At 47.1% G+C, this 11,190-nt stretch overlaps 1 pseudogene; it reads left to right on the plus strand.

Moving 5' to 3' along the window:
- Nucleotides 1-389: 389 nt before the first annotated feature.
- Nucleotides 390-2,882, plus strand: LOC106733164 (nucleolar RNA helicase 2-like; annotated as a pseudogene).
- The last annotated feature ends 8,308 nt before the right edge of the window (nucleotides 2,883-11,190 follow it).

Here is an 11,190-nt window from a genome sequence, read left to right on the forward strand (position 1 = left end):
GGGAAGGCGGGGAAGTGTGCTCCTTTCATGAAAAACTTACAACTTCAAATCTGCTTCATCTTCATGGCCGGAACTTAGTCACATGGACACAGGCAGCCTCAGAGAGGAAGGAGTTCTCACCTGGGTGGCCATGTGCCTAATAGAACTCTATTAGTGTAGAATAAGAATAATTTTCCTGTACTTTGTAAATGTTTTAAAATTAGGAGCAATAGAATATAATTGTCAATATCTTAAACCAAACTAGATTTGCATGTAAGAGAATAATTTCAATGTAGCATTCATTGAAATCTAAGGTGCCAATATATAATACATGGTAACATAGCACCTCAAAAGGTGGAACCTCGCTCTTCCTCTCCACGCGGTTGAGGAGTTTGGTCGGCCTAGGTAGTGTGTGCCGAGTGATGCTGGGAAAACTCAGTGACAGCGGTTTGGAATCAGATACAACCATGGGGAAAGTGAAGACACTGCGAAAGCAAAATGAGAAGAAAGGTAAAAAGGAGAAACCAAAGGTCAGTAAGACTGAAGAGTCAGTAAGAGAAAAGGAAGAAACTATATGCCCTAAAGCTAAAAAAGTAAAAAAGAAAGCAGAGCCTACTGAAGTTGACATGAGTTCTTCTAAATCCAAAAAGACAAAAGAAGAAGAGGAGCCACTTCAAGGTGACATTATTTCTCCTAAAAACAAAAGTTTGAAAAAGAAAAAGGAGCCTTCTGCAAAGGAAATTGCTTCTCCTAATACCAAAGAAAGTAATAAGAAGTGAGGAGCCTCTTGAAGAAGAAATAGATGCTCCTAAGCCCAAGAAGTTGAAGAAAGAGAAAGAAGTGAATGGAGACATTGGAGAAAAATGTCCCAAACTGAAGAATGGATTTGCTCCTTCTGATCCTGACTCAAACTCCAATGAAGCTGCTAGTGAAGAAAGTAACAGTGAGGCAGAGCAGGAAAGACCTGTGTAACAAAAAGAAGGCACTTTCTCAAATTTCCCCATATCTGAAGAGACTATTAAGCTTCTCAAAGGCCGTGGGGTGACCTTCCTGTTTCCTATACAAGCAAAGACCTTCCACCATGTCTATAGTGGGAAGGACTTAATTGCACAGGCACGGACAGGAACTGGGAAGACATTCTCCTTTGCCATCCCTCTGACTGAGAAACTTCAGGGAGAAATGCAAGACAAGAAGAGAGGCTGTTCCTCTCAGGTACTGGTACTTACTCCTACAAGGGAGTTGGCAAGTCAAGCAGAGACTTCAGTGACATCACAAAGAAGCTATCAGTGGCTTGTTTTTATGGTGGAACTCCATATGGAGGTCAAATTGAATGCATGTGGAATGGGATTGATATCCTGGTTGGGACGCCAGGTCGTATCAAAGACCACCTACAGAATGGCAAGCTCGATCTCACCGAGCTTAAGCATGTTGTCCTAGATGAAGTTGACCAGATGTTGGATATGGGTTTTGCGGATCAAGTGGAAGAAATTTTATGTGTGGCCTACAAGAAAGGTGAGCCCCAATGTCAAGGAAATGATAAAAGGAGCCAAAGAAGGAGTAGTGATTTAGTAGTATTCTAAGAGATGAGTGAAGTCTTCAAAAATTAGAAGAGGGCTTATTTTATTTAGAAAAACTTGCATTTTTTTTAAAGCGGTTACTGGGGATGTGATCCGAGTGTACAGTGGCCATCAAGGGCGTACCATCATCTTCTGTGAAACCAAGAAGGAGGCCTAGGAGCTCTCACAGAACACTTCTATAAAGCAGGATGCCCAGTCATTACATGGAGACATTCCACAGAAACAGAGAAATCACGCTGAAAGGTTTTAGAAACGGTAATTTTGGAGTTCTGGTGGTAATCAATGTTGCTGCACGTGGACTAGACATCCCTGAGGTTGATTTGGTTGTACAAAGCTCTCCACCAAAGGATGTAGAGTCCTACATTCATCGCTCTGGAAGGACTGGTAGAGCTGGAAGGACAGGGGTTTGCATCTGCTTTTCTCAACACAAGGAAGAATATCAGTTAGCACTAGTGGAGCAAAAAGCGGGAATTAAATTTAAATGAATAGGTATTCCTTCTGCAACAGAAATAATAAAAGCTTCCAGCAAAAATGCAATTAGACTTCTGGATTCTGTGCGTCCCACTGCCATTAGTCACTTCAAACAGTCAACTGAGAAGCTGATTGAGGAGAAGGGGGCCGTAGAAGCCCTGGCAGTAGCAGTGGCCCATATTTCAGGTGCCACGTCAATAGACCAACACTCATTGATCAACTCAAATGTGGGTTTTGTGACTATGATCTTGTGGTGCTCAATTGAAATGCCAAACATTAGTTATGCTTGGAAAGAACTTAAGGAGCAGCTGGGTGAGGATATTGATTCCAAAGCAAAGGGAATGGTCTTTCGCAAAAGGAAAGCTGGTGTTTGCTTTGATGTCCCTACTGCAGTAGTAACAGAAATATAGGATAAATGGCATGATTCAAGAGGCTGGCAACTCTCTGTGGCCACAGAGCAGCCAGAGATGGAAGGACCCCAGGAAGGACATCGAGGTTCCAGGGGTCAGGGGACAGTGATCAGGAGGTGGCAACAGAAATAACAGATTCCAAAACAAAGGCCAAAAATGGAGTTATAATAAAGCATCTGGTAAATAATTAGAAGTAGAAGGAGAGCTGGGTGTTTGCTTTGATGTCTCTACTGCAGCAGTAACAGAAATACAGGAGAAATGGCATGATTCAAGACCCTGGCAACTCTCTGTGGCCACAGAACTACCAGAGATGGAAGGACCCCGGGAAGGACCACGTGAAGGAAACAGAAACTTCAGGGGACAGCGATCAGGAGGTGACAACAGAAATAACAGATTCCAAAACAAAGGCCAAAAATGGAGTTATAATAAAGCATCTGGTAAATAATTAGAAGTAGAGAACTTATATGGCAAAAGTAGAACTACATTTGGCCACATGGAACTGGACAATACAAAGTTAAAATAGGCAAATTGTGCTCCTTTTTGACCATTTGCCCAGTCCTCCTCTCTTCCATAGAGACAAACTTCTAAATAATTTTATCTCATTATTTGTAACTTTATTGCTACTTCTGTGTTGGGTTGTTCTTTTGAAAAAGTATATGAAATTATTTTTATTCTAATACATAATCTGTGTCTGTAAATTAAATAATTAAGCATGTATCTATCTGCCCTATACAGTTGACCTTTGAACAACAAGGGTTTGAACTGCTTGGGCCCACTTATATGGATTTTTAAAAATAAATACTGTAAATGTATTTTCTTTATGGTTTTCTTAATATCTTCTCTAGCTGTATTGTAAGAATATAGTATATAACATAAAATATGTGTTAATTGACCGTTTGTGTTAATGGTAAGTCTTCCTGTGAACATTAAGCTATTAGTAGCTGAGTTTTTGGAGTCAAAAGTTAAATGTGGATTTTTGACTGTTTGAAGAGTTGGCATCCCAGCCCCCCTGCTCAAGGGTCATTTGTACTTTGTAACTTGATTTGTCTTTATTCTTAAACATGTCTCTTAATAGTATATTTCTCCAAAGTAAATACCTAACGGAATGCCACAATGTCTTGAGGACCTACTTTTGCCTTTGAAAGTCAAGTCTTCTCTAATTGGCATTCCTCAGCCACCTGCCGTTTATTCATATGGTCCCACAACATGTCATCTGGGGATCAATACAAGCAAGCAAGCAATGTTTTAAAACAAGATTTCAGACTTAGCTGAGTTGTAATATCAATGTATGCTCTAGAATTAGAGGATGTAATTTGATACAGATTTGATTATGTGCGTTGTGATATATTTTTAAACTTCCCATTATAAGGTGCTTCTTGCTTCTGTGAATTCTTTACAAATAGTATTTAAGTAAGGAGACTAGATAAATGATTCCTTAAAGGGTACATAATCCACTTCTTCCTATTGGAAGATTAACATTATTTACTAATAAGAGGGAATTAAACTAGGAGGGGGCATGAGTACATTTCTTGAGTATTTTTTCACGTACTAGAAGGAAACAGATTCATAATTGTGGAAAGCAAAGAGAGTAAGTGAAATTGTACAATAATTTCACCATTCTTTGAATGGTGAAAACTTGATTATTGCTGTTTCTAAGTGTTAACTTTTAGTTGGCAAGATGGGATTGTTTAGGTAGATCGATCCCATTTAGTTTCACTGTGGCCTAGTTCCTAAAACCATAGTGGAGGATCTATTTCTGTTAAAGTGCTTTTCTGTTACAGGTTTTATCTACTTAGGAACAGGTTTTAAGACAAACTGTATGGCTGTTTTAAGTTGCTGCGAGGGAACTGAGGAACTTACAGTCCTGGGCCACCTAAGTCTCTGCTTGAGTTCTCAGATGTATCTCTGGGAAATATTCTGCATAGCACAGGAGCTAAGGAATGGCATTGTCTTCTTGCCTTACCTTCTAGAAATTCTGTACTAGGAATTTCAGAACAGACTAGGAAAAATTTAAAATATGTGATCTGTCTTGTTTCATTTAGTTACTTTGGACAACTGACATCTTCCTAGGCCCTGGTTTCTCTCCATCCAGTCTTTGTATCCAATTGTCTCTTACTGAGCACCTTGTAGTAAAGGGCTGCAATAGTGGTTCATCCCGTGATCCTTGCGGCTACATCTTTTTTCTGCCTGAACTTTAGTTCCGTCTTTGGCACCTGACTAGATATTTCTTGCCCACTATGCTCAGACTTTTCTTGGCTTTAATTCCTTGATCCACTTGTCAGTTTTTATCACTTTACCTGTCTGTACTCTTCCTGGCTTCCCATCAGGCCACAGAGAATTAGGGGAAGGTGTTTGATGATAGTGCACATGTGCCCAGTAGTTATAATTTATAGATTCTGTCATTTTCCCAATACTGGGCATGCTTCAATAATACCAAAGCATTTCATTCATGATTTAGATAGAAACAAGTACTTTATCAAGCAGTTAAGAAGGATGTATTTCTATCCTTTAAAATGGAACAGCTAAAATGAAGTGAATTATGAATTAGCCTAAAGAAAAATAATCAGGCATAAATCAAGAGTAAGAATTAAAATAATAGGAATTTTATTTGGTAAAGCTTCATTAAAAAAAAAAAGCCACGGCGTGAACCAGTGGTAGTGTGGTAGTTAATACGACTGGATCCCACAGTTTGTGCTGACTGCACAGTTTGAGTCCTGGACCCCGTGGCCTGAGAAACATGCCAGGTACATGTGCGTGTATGCCAGAAACCCGAGATGAAGAAGAAATGGAGGAGAGGGCATTGCTGTGTAACCAACCACCACAGGAGGGATTTTCCGACTTCTTCCTCCGTCTCTCTCCCGTGAGTACATGCATCCTCTGGCTAATTTTAAAAAAGAAAAGCATGGCTGTTTGAATAAATGAAGCTAATATTTCTCCTGGATCCCAGAATCCAAATACTTATATTGTATAATTTAACTACTGTTTATTTTAGACAGAATTATTGGGCTAGCTTGGGAAATAATACCATTTTTACTGTTTTCTACAGAGAAAAATATTTTCTAATATGCATATTGGACACCTCAATGAGCTTTTAAATTACAACCCATTTTTAAGTTGGGACTATTTGCATCAGTTTCTTTACAGTTGTACATAAAATGTTTTAACTGTAAAATGAATTAATGTATACAATACTGCTTTGGCTACAATGAAGATATTAGTACTTTAAAAAAAAGGGGGGGGGTGGAGAACCTCTCGGTGTAGTACGGTAGACATGGGGACAGAGGCTGCATCCAGGGAAGGAATTTGGGAGAACTGCGAGTGGGTTGGAGGAAGAAATACCCTTTTCACTCCACAGACTTTTCTCCTTCTTCTTGTTTAATGCCAGAGGGCACATGCCTGCATGCAGAGAGAGAGACTGAGAAAGTAGCCCCCCCCCTCTTTAAATTGGGTTAATAATATTTTTTAGTAAGCCACTTGAGTTCCCTGTGTATTCTGGTTATCAGTCCCTTTTCTGAGGCATATTTTACAAGAATATTCTCCCATTCTGAGGGTTGTCGGTTCACATTTGTTACTGTGTCCTTTGCTGTGCAGAAACTTCCCAGTCTGATCTAGTCCCCTTGTCTATTTTAGGGATTATTGGGAGTCTTATTTAAGAAGCCTTTGCCTAATGACATATAGTGACTGAATGTTAAAAAAAAATAATGAGAATAATAATAATAATATGAAAAAAAGATGAAAAGTGATTTGATGATGATGTGGATAGTAATGTCTTTGTCTTGACTGATATGCAAGGTATTCCTTCTGGAAAAAGAAATGCAATACACTGTAAAGATATATGTGATTCAATGTATTACAAACAAGATTATGATAATAATAAATAAAAAAATAACTAAAAAAAAGAAAGCACGCCACCCCAAAGGGGCCCGCTCACACAGCAATCCTTTTCCCTCCAATCCTCCATCCCATCAGGGACCTGGGCACACATGCACCCTGAGTGTTCTCCCCAGGGTGGGGACTTGAACTCTCATCATCTATGTGAGACTTAGCTCTCTTTGCCTAGTGCCTACCTGCTGTGCTACGGGACTGACCCTAGGTTTTTTTTAATTCAATTTTTAAAATGTTGTACATTAATTAGTCACTCAAAATAAATTGTAAATTACAAAAGAAAAACCCACATTCACGTAGCAGACATTAGGCAGTTATCATGAGCCAGGGCCTGTGCTGGGCTCAGTAAGATCACAGCATGGCAGAGTAACCTGGTAAACACAATCTATGATTAGTGCTTGGAGACCCCTGCCAGGAAGAAGCAGGGTCTACACTGAGACCTGACCCAGGAGTAGAGGTAATCCTGGTGGGGGGTTTCCTGGTGGGCAAGAGAAACGCTCAGGGAACCCGCATCACAGACTAAGCCTCAGGAGAGAGACCGAGCCCTTGGGGTATTCTGGGATGGCCAGCAGTGTGGGTGGGTGATGGAGGGGAAAGAGCCGTGGGGAAAGTGAGATGGAGGATGAACGTGTTCAGGGGCGAAGGCCTGTGAGCTCTGGAGACCTTGGCTTTTATCTTGAGGATGATGAAAATCACACGGCGTTTGTGTGCAGGGAGACCCTGATCAGATCTGCATTCTAGAAAATTCACTCTGATTGAAAGATGGAGGAGGAATTAGGAGAAGTAGACTGGACGTGAGGAGAAGGTGGAGAAAAGCGTGGCAGGAACGTCAGTGAGGAGGCTGGGACGGAGGGGCAGGGTGGGAAGGACACTCAGAGCACTGGGAGACCCAGGTCCAGTGACTGGCATGGATTCTTCCCTGCTTCAGTGATCAGGTAAGACCCCAGATGAGACACTCTGAGAAAAGCCTGGCAGGTTCTGCCCCTGCAGGCCTGGTCTCCACCAGCTCCATGTCCTGGGTCTGGTCCTCCCCATCCCGCTGCCAGGTCAGGGAGATCTCAGCAGGGTAGAAGCCCAGAGCTCAGCACCATAGTATTGAAAAAGCAAGACTTCACTGTTCCTTTCAGATCTAGGACCTCCTTACAGAACTCTGCCCAGACTCGTGCACAGGAGGTGTGCTCTGATGAGGGAGGGACGTGCTGGGGTGCAGATGTCAGGCTCTGGACGAAGTAGCAGCACTGTCCTTGTCCCTGCAGGGGAGCCAGGAAGACAGGCTTGCTCCCAGGGAGTCAGGGCTTCTCCTCCTGAGAGTCATGCTCAGGAGAGACACTCCGGCCCCTTCCTGGCAGAGACCCTCTTCCCCTGGATTTCCGGGAGCATGGGGCCTCCCTTTGCAGGTGCAGAGGAGCGTCCTCTCAGCTGTGGAGCCAGAGGTGGTCGCATGTGACAGCCATGGGTGGGGGGGCATGGTCTCAGGGAGGGGTTTCCAGAGCAGGATTCCTCAGGGCTGAGCTCTGGGGTGGGGACATGGAATCTGGGGATTTGGGGCTAGAGAAGGACCAGCTGTGGCCCATGGGGTGGAGATGGCACTCCTGTGGGTATAGGGGCAGCGAGACACCCCAGAGGGACTGTAGACACAGGGATTCTTGCCCTGTGGACGTCAGAGGCAGGGACGTTCCATCCAACCTCAGGGGCTGGGGCAGTTATGGTTTAGGGTTTAGGGATCAGGATGGACCCTGTGCAGATTTTAGGGGAAGGGATTTATGAGATCTGGGTTTCAGGGCCAGCAGTCGGTCCATTCTGATTTTAGGAGTAGAGCTGTATGTGACGTCCCTGCTGGGCTGTGCTGTGGGTCACACGTGCACTGGGGGGGGGGGGCGCTGTGAACTCGCCATGGTGTCGCTGCCAGCCAGGGCAGGGCAGGGCAGGGATGTCCTTCAGCAGGGGTGGAGGGAGCCCAGCCCCATGCTAAACTGAGACCCAAGGGAAGGGCCTGGGGCTCAGCTCCGCCTTCCCCTCCAGGCAGGAGCCCCAGAGGCCCCCAGTTCGCCCGTCAGCCTGCAGTCCATTGTCTGGATAACTGCGTGGGCACTCATGGTGCAGGCTCTGGGGGAAAGGGCCGCAGGTGTGAGGAACCACCTCGACCTGGGAACAGCCCAGGGTCTCCTAGGGTAGTGCTCCCCAGGGGGCTGAGGAGGAGTGGGGTAGACAGCACTGCAGGGACCGAGAGGGGAGGCTACCAAGTCCACGGCTCTTGCTTGAGTGGAAGCGTCCTCCGCACATTGGCCTCAACCTCCCACACCAGGTAGCTGACACCCCTACAGTGGGTCAGCTCTGGGGGAACCCCCTACCCCAAGAGTAGAGAGAGAACTGGCCTCGCGGAAGATTTGGGGAGGGCTGAGTGGAGATCACTACTAGTGGAACAAGCTCGCCCCTCCAAACTCCAAGTGTCTCTGCGGCCCCAAGACACATTCCTTCTGCACATCGATCTGCTTTCTCTGCAGCTCCCACGGCACCCCCTCTGCTTAGTGTCGCAGGTGACGAGTGTGACCACCGTGTATTTCACAGGACCAGGCATGTCACTAGGGCAGACACACCCCCAGCCTCTCCAACAGGGTCCTGCTGCCCACCTCCCCACTGGTCTCTGGGCTGGAGGAATACACGCTCCTGCTCAGAGGAACTGGGACAGCGGGCAGCCTCCATGTCCAGACATGTTATTCCTCCCACTGGTCTAAGTCTCAGTTTGGCACTGAGGGTCCCTCACAATCCTGTCTCCAAATGTCTGGCACTCGGTCAGGAAGCATTTACTGCAAGTTACCGACGGCAGTGCACCCTGAGCCACTCCGCCTGCACTTGCTGCCCCGACTCCCGGCTACCAGGAAGGCCTGTCCTTGCTGTCCTCAGAGCACAGGTCATTCACGTCCCTCAGGTCCTCCCCGAAGCTCCGTCTCCTTCATGACACTCTCCCTGACCACCGGGAGGTCTCGCTGACACTCTGGTAAACTGTTTCTCCGCCTCTCATCAGCTTCCAGAGGTTCTGGTCTGACCTCTCTTGATTTGCCTCCTAGGTTCAGTTCTGGGTCCCCAGTCATGGGGGCGTCTCCCCATGGCGACTGTGAGCTCTCTGAGGACCCACGTGAGGTGACACCTGCCCAGCCCCCTCCTTCCTCACTAGAAGATCCTTACTAAGAACCTGTAGGGACAGCCTAGACCCGGCTAGGTGCCGAATCCTGAGCGGTGACTGTCAGATGGACTCTGATCCCCGCGGCCTGACTAAGCCAGTTTTACTCTCCAGTGACAGCTGTGTCCTCCCGCCCCGGGAAAACAGTCATTTATATGTAGGGTTTTCCACCTCTGGGGTTGGGCTATGATTGCCTGCTGCCTCCCCTGCTTCCTCACGGCCTACCTGTGGGCTCTGTGGGCACCCTCTGTCCAGCCCGGCCCCCTCCTTGACTGTGGTATGTCTACAGTTCTCAGGATTAGGGGGAAATCTTCACCTGACTGGGGAAGATCTTTATCTCATCATTAGTCACCCGTTCCCGCCGTCCACCAGGGAGCACAAGGCTTTGCTGTCATCGCTTCACGTCATAGCAGAGGAAGGGCTGGTCGTCCACCCAGCCACAGCCAGAGAACGCAAGGACCCCGGGACCCGGCTCAGATACAGCCGAGTAGGAATTCCGCAGGGAGTGGGAGCCTGAGGGGGAAGCAGTGGTTCGGAGTGAGCTGCAGTGTGTGCCCAGGGAGGGCCCAGGGCCCAGCGTGGGGCATGGGGTGTATGTGAGTGTTGTGAGTGTGTGTGTGTGAGTGTGTGCACACGTGTGTATCTCTGTGTATCTGTGTGAGTGTGTGTGTGTGTGTAACAGGAGAGACAGGGCACACAGCATAAGACAATGGAGAGGAATTAACAGAACCACTGATGGGAGGGCATTCAAATCCCACCCAGCATGCACTGAGGAAAGTCAGAGGAACAAAAAGAACGCTAGCGCAAGGCCCTGATAGGAAGTTTCCATGGAGAAGTGGTTCTTTAAAGGGCTTGGGCTGGAAGGTTTAGAAACACCCTCCTGTGGGGCCTGAGTTGGGAGCTGTCCGTGGTAGCCTTTCCTCCAGGCCCCTGCGATGTTGCTGCAGGATCTCAACAGTGAGGGTCCATCCCCTCCCCTTAGTGCCCTTTCTCAAGGTCACCTTGGTGTCCCTGTGGAAGCACACGGGCCTCAGAGGCACCTTGTTCCAGTTCTGCATGGCCTGTTTCTGGCAGACCCAATGTCCTCCGTGGATGTGACTGGTGTAACTCTAGAACGAAGCCATTAGGCTCCAAGGCCCAGGGCCTCCCAGCTCTGCCGTCATCCTGGCCTCTGAAGTGACTTGGAGACTCCCCGAGAGGAGTGTAGGAGGCAGAGTAGTGGAAGGAGGTGCTTGATGGGAGAGACAGCCTCAGCTCTCCCTGGTCTGCCTCTGCTCCCCATCTGTCCTCCCACCAGGGCTGCAGGTCCCTGCTGTTCCCCTGTCGTCAACATCTACCCAGTCACCGACTGCTCTGTCACATCTCTGCCAAAGTGTCATTTCCTTAGAAAGGACTTACCTCACTTCCCGCCCTCGGCCCAGACACGAATACCACAGGGAGTGAGGGGTGAGCAGTGGTCAGTGTCTCCTGTGTCCCTCCAAGGCCGAGTATTCCCAGGGGTCACCCCTCACCACCTGCCCTCCAGGACCTTCCGGACGAGGGCGAGTTTTCCTCCCTGCTGATCGCTCTGTCAGGAGCTCAGGGAAACAGCCAACAGGATGTGGGTGAGCAGAGAGTTATTTCAGTCATCGCCTCGCGTGACGTGGGGCTCACGGGTGCAAACTCCGCAGTGAAGGCCGGCAGGCGG

Source organism: Tupaia chinensis, unplaced genomic scaffold (genome assembly GCF_000334495.1).
Source record: "Tupaia chinensis unplaced genomic scaffold, TupChi_1.0 Scaffold144356_1, whole genome shotgun sequence".
NCBI lineage: Eukaryota > Metazoa > Chordata > Mammalia > Scandentia > Tupaiidae > Tupaia > Tupaia belangeri.